A 17,090-nucleotide genomic window follows, 5' to 3' on the forward strand; every position below is an offset into this window, starting at 1 on the left:
GAGACTTTGCTTTTAAACCATGCAGTTACATACCTGAGCTCCATTAAACTGCCACTGAGTGTTTTAAAAAGCCAGTAAGTAAGAAGACTGCATTACCCTGCATACTCGGTGTAGCTTGACTCTGCTCTATAGAGACAGTCTAAGTTCTTGCCCCAGGTATAAAATCTGAGTGAAATGGTAAGGTGTGGTATGCTGCAGTTATTGTTCTGTAATGATTTCATAGGCTCATAACTCAGTGTCAGCTGTAATCCTCTGCTCTGAAGTACAGGAAATCATCACTCCTTACAGTTCCTGCTCTTGATCTTGTCACTCCTGAGCATGGCATTCTGTTGTGCTTCCTTTTAGCCTTTAGTGTCATGGGCAGCAGCATGACTGCTTTTTTTGTTCTTTGAATTAGCATATGCACAATCTGGAGAGATATGATTGTGGTCCATACCTTCGCTTTACAGTGATGGATAAAAGTGGCAAAAAATAGAAGAGCTCCTGAAGATGTTTTGGTTTTGAAGCACTACAGTCTTTGTAAAATGATGTTATCCCTTGAACTTTCTCTAAGCCTATAGTACTTGTTTTCTTGTCACCTGCTTTATGAAGGTAAGTGACACCCTGAGACAGGAGTCCTGTCACTCCCCAGCTGAGTAGCCAGGCCTCTTGCAAACTACATGTGTACATTTAATAATCACAGAGACTTAAATTAAGATTTAGAAACATTGCAGAGTAAAAATGGAACAAGTTGGTGGTTGTCTGTTCTCAGGTGTGATGTGTTGCTGTTTTCAACTGTGTTACAGCACTACAGGGGCTTTAAACATAGATATGGTGTGATATAATTTTAAGCTGTAAATGAATACAAGTACAAGAAAAAGAGGAGGGAACATCATTCAAGACTATATTGTAGTGGGAGGCCAGGTGCTGGAACAATTCAAAATCTTCTCTATAAAGAAGCTTACTGAGCTGTTATCGAGAGCTTAATTTCAGGTTATTTCTGTGCTAGAATGTTTAAAATTCTCTAAAAACACCTGTAGGCAGGCCTGATTGTAGTTCGTAAGTTTAGTTTGGTACAAAGAATGAATGAAGATAAAAGGTTGTGGGTAACACAACCAGTTAAACAACTGCAAAACCTAATTCTTTGCTGAAGAGTTTTTTATGAAGTTATTAAGAATAGAAGTTGCATATAACACTGAAGTTGTAGTTGGACATCACACCTGTCCTTCTGCTTAAAGCAGAAAGAACTGAGAGATGGGGATGGAAAGCTAGAGTTGCCTTTGTAAGTCTCCTTTATGAGCTGCTGACTAATGGTTTTGACCTATTGGGTTTTGCTAATAGAGCTCAGTAACTGTTCCCCTTGCCTCAGGGCATCTTCTCTTATCCGAGGGCCTTTTTGCTGTCATGCAGAATAGAGATTAACAGAAGGGAAGATGAGTATGAAGGTCCCTGGAGGTGGTGGCTGGGAACTGAGGATGCATTTGCAGCCAGTAGGGCTGGTATGGCCACGCAGAGGGCCTGAAAAGTAGGTTTGTACTGCAGGGGCAGCTGGACGCCCAAGATGGGACCAGAAGGCCTCGTGCTGGTCTGTGCAACTGGTGCTGCAGCTTCTGCCACAAGAATCCCTAGTTACCTGCTCCACGTTTGATGTGATTTTTGTAGGTGGTGATTTTAGCTGAAATGTACCTTTGGGTGGTAAGTGGTGTTTCTCTGCCTAGTGGGATGTGCAGTGAGCCAGAAGAGGAGCATTGTTCAGCGCACCAGGAGCTCAGATTATCTCAGAGCTCATCAGTAGGCTTGCTAGCCTGTCCATCGTGCCAGGGAAGGTAGATGAGAAGTCAAACAAGATTCACTCAATAAAGAATTAGAGGCTGGGAAGGTGGTAGTGTAATTCAGCCTGGCTTAAAGGAAAGCAGTTGCTGGCAAAGAAGCCACATGATGTCTCTTCAGTAGAAGCATTCAGCTTGGAAAAAAATAATTGTGCAGGTGTAATAGGTTTGGGAAAAAAGAGGTACTCAGCATCGCAGGAGTTGGTGATTTGCAAGTGCTAGCTGTTCCCAGCCGGCTGGCCAAGAGAGAACTGATCTCATTCTAGCTGTTGATTAAGGAATCGTTACCTGCTGCAGGCTTTTGTCAGAAACAGCCACAGCTCAGCATTTGTGTTTGCAGCCTGCAAGTAAATAGAATAAATTGGTGGATGCTGTGCTACAGTGAGGATGTGCTGGTAGGCAAGATGGTCTGGATGCAGGTGAGTCACTAAAGCAAAAAAGACCTTAAAATGGGTGCGTGCAAAGTTAGACACAGATATGCAAGTGTGTCATTGCTTCTTAGTTTGCATGTTAGCCCCGGCAAAGCCATTGAGAGAAATAACCCTGACATTTTGATACCTCTTTTAAAGGGGATATTGAAGTGCTGGGGCAACACATCAAAGCCAAGTCAGACTGATTTATTTTTTGTGCTTAAAAAGATAAGGAAATGCCTTTTGGTGAGGACCTGAGGAACTTTTGCTGTTGAATTTTTTCAAAAGCAGTCCCTGGAGTCTCTGTGTTACTATAGTTTTTCTTTCCTGGAAAGGATGTTTACTGAAGTAGGGTGAGAGATGCAATAACAAATGGGTAGAAGTTAGAAACATGCAACTGTAACTAGAAAATAAGGCTGCAGTTCCTAAAAGCAGGAAAAGGGTAGACTTCCACTTTTTCCTTTGCTGAAATCCAGACTGGCAGGTTTGCTGGAAAGTGTTTGTCAGCTAATGCTGACTGAGTTTAGCCCAGAGGTAGCGGAGAAATGCCAGGGTCTGATCTGCAGGAGGTCGGACATGATGACCTAATGGTCTGGTCAGGCCTGCAGCTTTCTGAAGCTGTTTGAAGGTGAAAAACTTCAGGAACTGCGAGGGAAGTAAGCTTGTGGGCAGGACTGCTGATAAACAGAGCAGGTGGAGTTGGCCCTGCATGTATGCTGTGAGGAATGGCTTCACGTGAGGCTGGAGAGCAGGGATTCTGCAGTCGCTAGCACTGGGTAGATGGCTTTTTCTGGGCCTTGCTTTACCTGCGATCCTTTAATTGTTGTGTAGCTTTCTGCTGGCTTACTTGAACTCAAATGTCTTGCTAGGAGACAGCTCTAAGCCAGCTGCTACCTGTTCCTGAGGGTCTGAAGCAATTAGGATGGTTAGAGGGGAAGGTGGTTAAAGGCTTCACCAGTGCTCTGCCAAGGATGCTTCTTTGTTTCTCACACTCACAGACTTGGCAGGCATTTTCTTCCTTTGTTGACACATTGCAATTGCTTCTGGCTGCTGTCAGCATAGATTGCGGTATTAACTTGTATTATGGTAAGAGGGAATTGATGCAAATGCTGAGCTCTCTCTCACCGGTACGCTACTGTCATTCCTCAAGCTGCTGGGACTAGCAGAATAAGTCGTTCCATTCCCCCAGGTGAGAGATGTTCCTTCTGGTGGAGGAAGCCCCTCGATTTAGCTGGATTGATAATCCAGAGAGGAGCAGGATGTCTTCTTCGTGTTTCCATGAGTTAAATGTGGTACCTGGAAGGGAGTTTGTTACTTCTGTCATATTTGAAGGGCTTCAAAGATTAAACATGGGTTCTGTCTCACAGCAACTACAACTAGGCTGTGGCAGGTGTGCAGGCCTTTGCTGGCACCTGCAGATCTCGCACAGGTTGTTGGCCTGGCTGTTCTACACTGAGCATGGACACGTAATGCAGCTTGGAGTCAGTGCTTGGTAAATTTAACACAAGCTGTAACTGCCCTCCGAGCTGCTGTCGCAGACTTTACCATTAAAGAACATGTCTGGGGCAGTGAGAGCTCCTTCTTCTTACTGACATTCATTTTTGAAAGTTAATTCTTTGAAATACTTTCCAAAATGGGCAGTTGATTTAAAAAAAAAAAAAAAAAAAATTATGAAAGTAAGGTCATCAGTCTTCATGCAGAAGACCAGGCAGTACCGAGCTGTAACTGGTGCTGTAATTGACTACTTGTGCTGTAACAAACTCGATTTGTTCTCATGGGGGTGACCAGAGGGCTTCATGCAACACGGCGCAGCTTTGCAGCTGCTTTTCTCCTATGTGCTGGCCTTGCGAGACAGAAAGTTGGTGGTGCTGCACCCGGGTGAGAACTGCTGTACTCAAAGGCTGTCAGATGAATAGCGTGCTGTAAAAGCAGTGCCTCTTTTGCAGGCGGTAGGGTTATGAGCCGTGCTGGCAGAGCTGTGAGGGTGCCCTAGCCCTCCAACCCATGCGAGGGACTCCTCCGCAGGATGCGGAGGGCACCTGGCTTGAGGTAGCAGAGCTGTAACCGTGAAAGCTGGTGTTGTGTAAAAGGGGAGCTCGTGTTGGCACTGCTTCCACAGAACTGTGCTGAAGTTTGAGTGGTTGAGCAGTTTCTCAGTGCAATGGACCACAGAAATCAGAAGCTACTTAGGGAACCCAATGCAGCTCTCCTGCCTGATTACCTGGTGATACAAAGGTCTGCAGTGAAATGGCATCGGTTTGGGTACCTGAAATGTTTTGTGATCTACATCCCATTAAAAGGTTACCCTTTAAACTGGCGAGTTGTTTAGGTGCGTGCCCTAAGGAATCAATTGCATGCAGTGTTGTTTTAGCTTGTGATAAAAGCTTTTCTTTACTGCTGTGCATGGGACATGTTTTATTCATGCTTTCCAGGTGGTTTTGATTTCCTGGAAAGAGTTGTGCGTAGTGACCCGGAGAGCTACCTGAAATCTAGATGGCAGCTCCACTACTGCAATGGCAATAAAAATGGGTAGGTTTCCCTCAAGAGCAGCCAAATCCTGTGGTGGAAGATTCCACTGCAGGGGAAGGCTGTGACTACAGGATGTGGTGAGCAGTTCTGGCATGTTCTCCCTCTGCAGGAGGTGGCAGCGGCTCCCTGGGACCTGTGAAGGGAGGGATGAGACAAGAAGCCGTGCTGCCTCTTGCTGCAAGGCACCGTCTTCAGCTTTTGCCTTATTAGACAGGCAGTTGGCAGAATGGGGGTTTGCTTCAAGCCTTGCCTTCACTTGAAGTGTCTGAGCTGCAAACGATTGCATACTGTAGAAGCATACAAGCTATTTTGAAAAGAGAGGCAGGACAAAATCCCACAAAATGTTGAGCTGTTGTACCAAATTTGTTGGATGTGCTCAGTTAAGGGTAGCCTTTGTATCTCTTCATTGTACTAGGATGCAATTAATTTGTGCATGGCTTAGAGCAGCTCTAATCGCTTTGAAACTTCTGAGCTGCCTTCTCTAAGGGTGGTTATAGCAGCTGACTAGTAAAAGCCTGAATCAGGGCAGCAGAAGTGCTTCTAAAAGCAGCAAGAACAGCGCCCAGCACAGGGGAATGTCTTGCAGAAGAGGTGAAAATTTCCCTAGAAAACTTACTTGTTAAAATTGCTGTCAGACTTTGACCTCACTGCATTGCTTCCTGCTGGCAGCAGCTCATCAGCTTCACAGGAGCTGAACTTGTTTCCCACGAGTGACAGTAGGAATTGCCTCGTAAGGTTCTGGTCTCTGCAGGCTGCGCCTACTCTTCAACTCCTGTTTTAAAACTGAGCAACTTCTCCTCTGCAGCAAAACCTGAGCAACGCTGCTTAATTCTCAGATTCTTGCCACTTCACCACATGGGTTGTTCTTAGCGTGTGATTTGCAGTGGTGTTGCAGTTTGGTTTTGGCACTCACACAGATTAGGCGTAATCTTGCTGAATGCTTGAGAACCCTCCAGGCCGGCGCGTTAGGGAGTCTCAGGAAGAGACTACAGGTTACTGAGCTGGGACTATTAAAAAAAAAAAACCCTTTCTTAAGCATATTGAATAACTTTTATTCAAAACCTAATGTCTCCTCTATCAAACATCTTCCTGGTGGTTTGTGAGAATGTTTATGTAGCTTGTTAGGCAGTCATGTATTTGTGTTAGCTGGAAAATGCCCTGCAGGAATATCTCTAGCATTGGAGGGAAAATTGCTGCGTTATGTTGGTCCCTGGTGGCACCTTCTGGGCTTGAAATTCCTGTGAGGAAGGCTTGAGAGAAGGCTCGGCAGGAGTGTTTGTGTTCCAATACCTGGAGGCAGGAATTAGGCTGTGCTCTTCTATAGGTTCCTCTTCAGAAAAGATGATGATCTGTTTAGACAAGAAAAAAATTATAGAAGGCAGGCAAGATGTATGTAAAAGTTTAGGATCCCTTGGGGGTTTGAATTTTTCAGCCTTGCTGGGTTTGGAGACAGCTCCTGGAAGGAGCAGCCGGAGGCTGTGATGGGAGGCCACACAAAGCCCTGTACAGGCAATTCTCGGAGGTGAAATGCAACTGTGTCCCAAGCCCCATAATGCCAGGGGCTTGGGTGAGGGAGGAGGTGTGCCCAGGTCCTGCAGTGCTAGTTCACAGCTCTGGGGAGTTAATACTGGGCCACCTGACGGGTGTGTTCCTTACCCAGGAGGGCGCTGGTTTTCTTACTTGACTGCGGAGGGAGACAACATCATGGATTTGATGTGCGTATTCCTTTCAGCAGCATTTGGTGGGCAAGATGAATGCCGTTCATAGCACAATCCCCCTGGCCATGACAGTTTCAGCTGCATGCTCCCGAGGGTAACAGTTCCCCTGAGAATTAGTCATGCTCCAAATGTAGGTGTGGTACTCAGACCTCTGTAAGTGGTTAAGCCCTTCTGTAGATTTTCAAAATGAGCTACAGATGTGTTCACATGGATGGAAAAAATACTTGTATTGGTGGTAACAGTTTTACTACAGCATGTGATGGTACATGAGTGCTGTCACTTGAGACTACAAGGGAAAAAAGCTAGCCTATGCATGTCAAAATAGAGAGAATGGGACCAAGCTGGGTTCCTCCCCTTGTCTCAGAGTATGTTACTGTGTATGAATGATTTTCTGGGGCTGTCCCAGTCATTGCTTTAACTTGTGAGTAATAAAAATGTTCCTGAGGAAGCTTCCCTTATTATGAGGGCTTGCACTCTGACCCCTTGGAAAGTGCCCTTTCATCTCTTACAGCTGGCTGACCTTCTGGATTAAATGCACTTCAGCCAATTAGTTGTTGTGTTTTTTTCTCCGCTTACTTGTGATGGCTAACTCTTGGGAGATGTTTTTCCTTTCTACGCTGCTAGTGATCTAATAAAAAGCAGCTGCATGTTATTAATGGTTTGATGTCATCTGTCTTGTTAGAAGAAAGAGAGCAACAAGGGAAGCTAGCTGCCGTGTGCCTGCCGATGCGCTTGCTCTGCCTGGCTGCATGGGTGTGCAAGTAGCCACCTTGGCAGATGCTGATTCTCGGGCCAAAAGGCTAGAGAGAGAAGTTAATTTGGCTCCTGCGTGCAACATGCAGTATGTTGAGAAAGCAGAGCCACTAGGGCTCCGTGATGCTCGGGGCTGTGCTTGAGCTCAAGTCAGTTGATGAGAGCACTGGCGGTATGGGACATGAGAAGCCCAGCCTCGCAAGGAGGTATTTGAGGTAGTAGTATATAAAATCAGCCAGAAGGAGCTTGAAGCAAGAGCTCCTATTCAGCTGAGGTCTCCGCAGCAGTTCCTTGTCAGAGGCGAGAAGGAAGATGTATGTCACAGCTGTGACTGTGCTGCCTTTGGTGTAAGGGGCAGTGTTCCTCCCAGGTGAAAGGAAAGGATCTTCTCTGCTTATGGCAATATAGACTTCCCTTGAGTCGTGGAGTACCAGGAAACAGGTACTGAAGGCAGCTGTAATGAAGATAATGACTGGATATGTAGGGTTTGGTATTTGGTTTTAGCAGCAGGAATTATTTCAATGCTTGCAGCTGAAGAAACTGTTATTCCTTTCAAGTGTCCCCCAGTTAGCTTCTGATTGAGGGAAGCAGAACAGAGCTGCGCCTGTGGTGGAATGGATGGCCCAAAAAAAGAGATGGAGACGTGCAGACACCATTCCCTCTTATGTGCCTTCAGTCAAGCGTACTGCCTCACTAATTATGTAGCTGGTTGTTGGGGGCTGGAATTGGCGGTGCTGGAGCTGAGGCTCCTGCAGAGCGCCTCAGCGTTCCTTCAGCACTTGCACCATCTAAGTGGGATGGATGGAGCAGGGAAATGAACTCCCAGGGGAATACAGCATGAGCCAGATGGATTAATGATGCGTCTCCATGAACGGCTGTCTGTTGAAGGGGGGGGATTTCTGTTGGCAGGGCACGTGATTGCGTGTACGTGCTCGTGAGGCACAGATTGGCAGCTTTTCTCCTGGTATCCCGGGCAGTACAAAACCTTGTGCTTGCCAAGTCCAGGGGTGTAGGGCTTCCCAACAGACCCGTTTAGGTGTCAGTTCTGAAAATTGCTCTGTTCATGCCATTTTGATCCCAAGTACTGGGGTGTTGCAGCCATGCAATTTGAATTCAAACGTGATAAAGGATGATGTTTAGTGAGCTGGTACTAATGAATTGGTATTAGGGAGCTGTCCTGCTCACCTGTACTGCTTTCATGTTTACCCCGATGCCATTTACTACCATGTTTTCTCATGCTGCCTGTGTGCAGCAGAGTAGGAGCAGTCTCTGCCCCTTAAAACTGCCACAAATCTCATAGACTGCACATGTGACAGATCTAAATATACATTTAGGTAAAATATATAACACAGCTGCTAGGCAATTTATTTTCACCAGCGGAAAGATGATATGCCAAGGTGGTGGTGAAATGTCAAGTGAATTATGGGGTTTGTCCTCTTACTTGTGAAAACAAATTGTATATTCTATAATCTGAAACAGATGAGTTCCTAATTATGTGCTCTTGGTCTTTGATTTACTAGTCGGGTTATCTACAAGCCAAAACACTGGCAGATTTACCCTAGTTGCTCTGGAATGGAATGAGTAAAAGGGCAAACATTAGGCAGAGTATTTCATTTTTTAACGAGCTATCCTGGTTCCTTGCTAGGCTTTAATCTTTTGCCCACAAGATTAACTCTTTTGTGGATAGTATCAGCCACTCCATTCTGATTTGTTTTCAGTATTAATCATCAACCCTGTAGAGTCTGCGTTCAGCTTACATCCGTGGGCTGCCTCCCGCCCCCCTGGGCTGTGTGGCTTGGTCCTGGGCAGGTCGGGCCCTGCTGCAGAGGGGCACCGGGGCTGCAGAAGCAGCCAGGAACCGAGTGGCATCTGGGTACATGGGGCCTTGCATCTCTGGAGAGCTGCGCGCTGTCGGAGGTGATATCCCAGCACTAGCCCCTTGCTGCTCACAGCAGCACTGGCGTGGAACTTCCTTGAACATGTGATGGTTTCTAGCGGGGTTTCACCCTCTTGCTCTGCTCTTGTGCTGGAATTTTGTGCTTAATCAAGCGCCAAAATTTTCTGTAAAAGAGGTAAATTTGGAGTCAGATGTGGATTTCTTAGCAACAGTTTGGGTGATTGTGGTCAGTATGAAAATCTGGCATTTCCCTGGCTTTTGCTGCTTGCCGCTTGCGGGTGCGGTCTGTGTTCAGAGAGCGACAATGCTCTGTGTGTGGGCTTCCAGTGTCAGAGAAATGCTTCAGCACCTAAAATGACCAATAGAAATGGTTGGTGTGGGTTAGTAAAGAAGACCTGAAAAAAGCTAAATGTAAGGACCATGTGTTAACATCCCAGTCTACGTGATTCTTCTAGTAGATATGACATTATACATGATATATTTGAAGCAACAAAAACCTAAACCAGAAACCCTATGGTGCTACTCAGCATCAAGTAACCCAACAACAACGCGATGCTATTTCGGGCGTCGTTTTCTTGCAAGATTAGTTCAGGCACTGACAATTGCAATAAGGGTTGTTGTGTGAGAATGAGGAGGTGCTAACCTTTAACAGAGTATATTTTAGTGAAAGTTACATCAATAATCTGGCCTCAGGGATTCAAAAGGGACCCTGCAGGTGGGCCAAGTGTCAGAAGTTAGTGAGCACCGATACTGTGCGGGACAAAATGATTACTGTTTTCTTCTCTGCTGATGCTCCAGCCTGGCACTGCTTCCTTCTGGCATCTTAATGTGTTTTAGCGTTTGATTCGTTACCTAGCTCAGCTATGCAATGAATATATAGGCACGTAGCTTTTGTACTGGTTATTCTTTTATTGGTACAAAACTTATAAAAAGGCAACAAATCTATCTCTGAAGATTTGTTTAAGTAAAAAGTCAATTATTTGGTAAGTCTGTATGAGTTTTGTCTGTAAGGGTAAAATTATAAACATAGATTACTGGATTTGCTCATGGTTGTGTAAAAACAGATGAACACAACTTGATATTTTCTACAACTTGATACAATCTACAGTCCGTCTGTTTCTGACTGAAGTCAGCTTGTGTTTCTCATGTCCTCAAGTGAATCGCCATTCAACTTTCTTGTCCCTTTCTTAGTAATTGAGAAGGAAGGTTCAGATGCAGCTGACTGATGGCTGCGAGCACAAGGTTGAGAAAAGCTCTCCAAATGTGTTAAGACCTTTGTTGTCACCCTGTGCTTTTCAGTTACCATGAAAAGGGCTGGGTGAGCGCAGCTGTTCAGCCTGTGATCACAGTTGCAAAGCTGGGGTGCTTTCTTGCTTGAGTGCTTGTTCTTGAGGTCAGCAGAGACCTTCCTGCCTGTCTGCTTTCAGTTTCTTTTCCCTGCCAGTTTCAATGGCCCTGTAAGCCACAAGTGGCATGTATTAATAGCAGGACCAGGAGAAGCCTCCCAGTTTCTGTCTCTGGTTGTGTTGTGGAGGACATTAAGGCATGCAACATCCCTTGTGAAAATGAGTTAAATTAGTTTGTGTGGAAAGAAATCGTACTGTGCTTTGAGCAAGCACTAGGAATGCCTCGAGTTCCACAGCCCTGGGACATGATGGGGCATGCGGTTTAGACAACCACAGGGATGTAACATGGTTTTACCCAGTCTTGTCCAGCTTGTTTGTTGAGAGCTTTGGGGTTTTGTTGCTTTTTTTCCTAACAGTCAGTCTCCTGTTGAAGTTGAAATCCCTATATACACCCTAATTATACCTGGCACTCTGGTCAGGTCAGTCTAGAAACCTGCTTTGCTTTTCTGCCATTCCGTGTAAGACCCTCCAGAAGCTTCCCTGTGTTAGGGAAAGTGCAGCAAGGCATCCTGAGACATCCTGAGAGTGTCTGATGAAGCAGAGAGGGCCACCACATCGCGGAGTGCTAGTCTTTGAGGGGCTTCAGGCAAGAAGAGCTGGTTAGCTGTGCACCTTCAGGTGATCATCCTTCCTCCAGGTGGAGAAAAACACTGTCCAGAGACGAGCAGTAGTTGTCAGAAATTTGTACAGAGCATGACCAAACTTTCCAGAAGACCATGGAAAAAGCAGTGCTCTTCGTGCTCTACGGGGATTTGGAACCTTCTTTGGTGTGCTTTGTCTTGTAGTGCTGACAAGATCTTAGCTCTTACTAATAGTGTCAAGGAATAATCATAGAATGGCCTGGGTTGAAACGGACCTTAAAGATCATCTAGTTTCAACCCCCCTGCTCTGGGCAGGGTTGGCAACCCAGCTGCCCGCAGCCCCATCCAGCCTGGCCTTGAATGCCTTCAGGGATGGGGCATCCACAATCTCTCTGGGCAACCTGTGCCAGTGCCTCACCAGCCTCTAATGTATATATGTAATAATGTATAAAACTGTAATGTAATAATTACGACTGTATTGTAATGTAATACAGTACAACTGTAACTGTAATGTAATAATGTATAAAACTGTACAAGTATGCCTTCCTTCTCTTAAATAAAAGTAAATCTGTTAGCTTCTAGGGGTTTTCTTTTTCTTGAGAAGTGGTTTTCACCACGAAAAAGCCGTGCTGCCATGGGTTCCTCAGCACCAGGGTAATTTGACAGGAGTTCGTTGCTGTGGTGGTGGATGCTTGCTGCTACAGCCATGTGAATAACTGCTGTTTAGGCAAATTACCAACAGATATAGAATGAACGGTTGCACTTCTCAAAAAAAGGAGGAAATAGCAACAGGGCATCTAATTAAAGTGGTGATCTTGTCATGTGACGCGGGGCAAGGAAATGTGCTGAAAGCTGAAGTAGAAAGAGCTGGCTATGGGAGAAAAAGGAGTGAAATAGAGCCTCTTGCTGCATTTGCCTTCTAAAAAATTAGCTGCAGTTGTCTGTGTAATACTACCCTGGCTGTGGTCTGACAATCACCATTTGTTCCAAGGCAATCTATTTCTCTCCTGGAACTTATCCTCCCTGAGTAAATCTGAGTGGGTATTTATATAAGTTTGCATCATGAATTTATTTTCACACCATAAACAAGTACCCCAAGGCAAGCTTGTGGATAGTGTCAAGGAAAAATAGTTGGACAGGAAGAAATGCCGCATCTCCCTGTAGAAAGAGCCATCTTGAAGAAAGAGTTCCTTTCGTAAGGTGTGAACGCTTCAATGTATAGAGGGCTGTAATTTGAAATTCACTTTTTGTTTTACAGGGATATGCCCACTAGTTTTTGCTGGACGTTACTCTATAAATTAAAAAATAACTTGAAGTTTTCACAGCAAATTACTTAACTGAGATTTTACACTTGTTAAGCTTTGAGGCCAGTGAGTTTTCTCTGGATTGCAGCAGGATCAGATATTCCACACTATGCCATGTGGCTTTGCTCTTGCCCTGACACTAGATGTCAGGGAGTGAATCAGGCAATGAGAGCAACCAGCAGTGTGGTCCCTGTACACAAAACACAAAAGCAGATGCTTTGTGTTTTCCTGCCAGGTGGGAGGAGATCAGGTGGCATAGTCCTGTGGGTTTCTTTTAGATTTGAAATCAAGGAAGCCATGAATTCGAGCAGATGGAAATATTTTACCTGCTCAGAAGGATGCATGTTTCAAATGGACATATGCAAATGTAGCCATTGAAATTCTCAGCTTGGTGGCCATGGTTCCAGAGACGTGTATATTTAATACCCATTAGTTCAAATGCAAGTTGCGTAGCTGCACTGAACAGCTGAGGATCAAGCTGTGCGTGAAACCTGAGTGTAACCTTGAAAGAGAAGCAGTAAGTCTCCATCCTCAGGCAGACCTAAGCACAGGAGGTGTGTCTGAGGACACGAAGCCTAGGGTGAGGCACAGGTCAGGCTGATCCCATGGGCCAAGTAGGGTGTCTGCTCTACAATTGCATATAAGTATTTCTCTGAAGACTTCACATTGTGGGGATCTAAGTTTTCAATCTATGTGCAGGGCAGCCATTAATTAAGATTTTCACGTTGAAGGATTCCAGTTTGGTCTTAATTCAAATTCTTATCAAAAAGATTTTAGCCAAATTAATTCCCTGTTTTCTGGAACGGGTTCTAGAATAGCACCAAAACACTTCCTGTACCAGTGGTAAACTTCCTTTGAAATGAAATACCTTTGCTGTTAAAAAAACCAAAACATCACAAAATGTCTAAAAGTTGTGACATGTTTTCTATTGATGCATAAAGAGTAAAGCTTAAATCTTTCTTATGCTCAGGTGCTGAATTAAAAATGCTTTCAAAAATAAATCTTCAGTGGAGATCTGATAAAACACCTCCTCTGCAGTCAGTCGGATTCATAAAAGGTGTTAGGCAGACGTTCTCAGCTAAAACAAATGTAAAATATTTGTTATCAGGCAGGGGCAAGGCTAACTGTGTGCACTTGTGAAGACTTCTACTGTTTTGTTCTGCTTGACTGAGACCTCTGGCAAACCATTGTGGTTTGTGCCCATGTAGCTGTTAGCAATGTTTCTGGCAGTGATCCTCTGTGGATTGGTACTGACTCAGGATATTCTGTGGTTCTGTGAAAGAACGAAATGGTGAACCTGTTTGTAATACCTGTGGTTCTAATGCAACTTCAGCTGCAAGCCATAGCTAGGTAACTGTAGGTGCCCAGGTCTTTTATGTATGTTCTTGGCAGGTCCAGGACATGCTGATGAATATTTTTTCCCTACTGCTTTCCTTAGCTAACAAGACATTCCAACAAATATTTGCCCCGTTTGCTCTCTCTCGTAAAACAGAAGGTTATTTGTAGGAACTTTAAATGTTTGAGCATGAAGGTGTGAAGTCATGGATTTCCCATCAGAGTGATGCATCTGCTCCCACTGTAGTGGTTGGGTGTTGCAATCCATATCCAGCTCTCTGAACAGCTGGAAGGCCGCTGTATCATTGCTTCATTTTTCAAAAAGAACTGAGAAACAGCAAATAGTGTCCTGGAGTTTTCATACTGTTTCTTCAGATATGGAGCCCAGAGACTGCCAAAATTTGGAGAGACAGTTCACAAATCCTGTGGCTGAACTAGAGGTGCTTTTGTCCTTGGTGTCTGTCCTTTCCTCCCTGACATCTTCTCTTAGTAACTGCAATCGTGTGTTGAAATACAACTTACTGTAGTCTAGAAATGAGAGTTGGAATTCACGTTTTTCATTTATGTAAACTATCTCATCTCAAACTTACACATCACATCTATGTGTATTGTTACTTAAGTTTGCCCACTTGTGTTTTTGTTTTTAAAAATCACTGAGTAAAACAGTCGTGCTCTCTGTGTCTCTGTTAAATAATGAAAAATGACTTGGGTTGCAATTGCACAGGTACGTGTTGCATTGCAACCCATCTCCTAGAGGTGCGTGTTGTGTGGGGCTAATGTCTAGTGATGTTTGGTGAGGCCCAAACCAGCACAGGGGGAAGTACCACCAAGGCTTTGTGTGCCCATTGTGACAAAAGTGCAAAGTTGGTGCTTAATAGGAGAAACAGTGGGCTACAGCAATGGCAACTTTTTCCATGATCCTGGGAGCACTGCAAATTTCAGCCCTGTTTCTGTTTGGTAATGGTCAGATAGGTAGAGGTAATTTTTGAGCAAATGTAATTGCACCAAAAATGTGCTTTCAGAAGAACTGTTGTGGAGCAGGGAAAAGGTTAAGTTTGTGTCAGATTTCATCCCCTTAGTGAGATCTCATCCTTGCGTACCTTTGAACTTCACTTCATTCATGCAGGCTTAATGCAGCAAATGTCAGTTACCAAAGGATTAGCACTTTGATCTGTCACAAGCATGTGACAGCAATTGCCCAGCGTTGACAACTGCACAATAATTGATAGTGGTCTAGGGTGTCAATAATATTGCAGAGCTGGGGAAGCTTCAGTGCTGGCACTTATTGGCACTCGGACTCCGCTTTTTTTGAACAGTTGCTCTGCACTCACTTAAAATATTGTTTTATCTCATTTTTTCCATACACGACAGCAAAATAATCTGTCAAATGTTTGCATTCTACTAATTGCATTGCAGAATGGACTTGTCACCTGGAGCTGTCGCTCCTGCCCCTGCCTGCTGATCTCTGTGGCGTGGTGCTCCTCAGTTCAGAGCTGCAGATGGGCTTGGTGTCGCAGCTCTGGGGCTGCTGGCAGTTGGGGTCTTCCACTCTTTCTTTGTTTTCGAACCAACATTCCCCAGCCTGCCAGCTGTGAGCAGTGAACCTGCTCTTCAGCCCCCTCCCCTTCCATTTGGGTTTAACGCCTGGGGTCTGAGGGGCCTGGGATCTGAGCTCCTCTGTTAGGGGATGTGTAGACTCTGAGAAGAGCCAACTTGAACTGTTCTGTGCTGGAACCAGGAGGAAACCTATAGATAATAACACCTGGGAAGACTGTTCACTGGCTCTGATGGAAAAATGTGACACGTCCTCCTTTATCTGGGGATGAGCTGTCTCAGGCAGTTACTTGTTGGGACTGAGTCGCTGTATCTGAGCGATGCCACAGAACTTTCACCTGTGGATGCTGCGTGCTTCTCATCGGCTCTGCAGGTGTCTCCAAGATAAGTTCTTCTAAATCACAGGCCTGGAGAAAACTGTCTGCTTCCAGATCTTTTAAGGTTTTATTTCTTTTTAGGAAAACAAGTGCTCTTAAGCTTTTGAGGAACGCACCAGTTGTTAGGCAGGATTACCAACTTACGTTGTGTGTTTTGCCCTTACTGGTGTCCCTCTGTGTGTGACCTGCAGTTGTAAGGACAAGAGAGCAATGACTGCTTCAGACCCTGGGCCTGAAACACTACCTGGAGAAAGCTGTTGGTTTCTGGAGAGTGGAAGACAAAAAGGTATTAGTGAGTGCTTCACAACTGAAGATGAAATCGACTTTTACCCTCTTTTTCTGCCTGACAGGGATTTCCCCGACATTGTACCACATTTGCGTTCAGATGGGACAGGCAGATGCTTCCTTTTCCCATGTTTGGCAGCAGTACAATTAAGGACATTAAGGCTCATTAAGGACAGTGTGCTCTGGCCTTGCTGCTGAGCGTCCTGGACTGAGCATTTGTGAACCCGTGCAATTAGGTCAATAGGGGGAGACCGATGGTGGGTCACAAAAAAAAATTGAGAAGCGATGGGGAGAGGTGAGCGCTAAGGTCAGACGTACCGCTTTGGCAAACAGTTGTCTCTGTGCGGAAGGGGTGGAGTGGGCCAGTGCTAGAACGTGGAGGTGGGACCATCTCTGACCTCGCTGTAGAACAATAGTGCTAATGGAAACACAGCTCGAGTACTGGGGACTACGTGCAGTGGTGGCTGGAACGAGTGCTGGAGGTGCTCGTGGAGGTGTGGTCCCCAGGAAGAAGCCTGAATTCTTCTGCAGACGGCATGGATCTCTTGCTGCTGCTGCAGCTGCACTGTGGTCAGAATGGCGTGCAAAAGGAGAAGGGGTTATGTAAGGGAAGGGCTTGGGCCCTGCGTGCTGCTACGGCAGGTGGTTCAGGTGGTTTTGGCAATTGCAGGTATTTGCGAAGGGAACAGATGACAAAAGCCATGTGTTCAGGAAGGGAACAGTCCCACAGTTCATGCTCCTGCTAGGACAAGTTCCTATTGTTCAATTCCTTTAAGTCATTTCTTAGGTGGGCCGGGAAGGCATGCTGGCAAAAATATTGACACCGGAGGGTATTTGCCCAATGTTTTTTCCCTCAGAGGTTGTATGTTATCATCAAGTTGATTGTGTTAAAGCTAAATCTGTGTGCATCGTTCAGTATAGGAAATGACTTAGTAAAGGTCACTTTAACTGCTGTTGTTGGCTCCTCGCTTAAATCTCCTTTGCAAGGCTTAGTGTTTTAGAAAGTTGGCTACCAAACTGTTAATATCTACGTAAGCGTTTTTGTCTTGTTTGGCTGCTCTTCTGTTTGGAGAGACTCTTTTCTCTGTAGCATTTGCTGGAATACACTTCAAGGGCTTCACTGATCCTGAAGG

General features: G+C 45.2%; 1 protein-coding gene and 1 long non-coding RNA gene across 2 annotated transcripts in view; one reads left to right on the forward strand and one right to left on the reverse strand.

Moving 5' to 3' along the window:
- Nucleotides 1-2,218: 2,218 nt before the first annotated feature.
- The window catches only part of LOC310899560 (uncharacterized protein), a 56,975-nt gene continuing 42,103 nt past the window's right edge, over nt 2,219-17,090 (forward strand). The window contains exon 1 of the mRNA XM_083836049.1: nt 2,219-2,227. The gene's annotated coding sequence lies outside the window, so the exon portion shown is untranslated. The remainder of the gene's footprint in view (nt 2,228-17,090) is intronic.
- Nucleotides 2,509-8,987, reverse strand: LOC310899506. Its single transcript, XR_014584355.1, has 3 exons — nt 6,404-8,987; nt 5,364-6,096; nt 2,509-4,880 (listed from the first exon to the last, which is right to left on the reverse strand). It is a non-coding gene; the product is annotated as an uncharacterized lncRNA (long non-coding RNA).

This window comes from Anser anser, assembly GCF_964211835.1.
Source record: "Anser anser genome assembly, chromosome: 4".
NCBI classification, from domain to species: Eukaryota; Metazoa; Chordata; class Aves; order Anseriformes; family Anatidae; genus Anser; species Anser anser.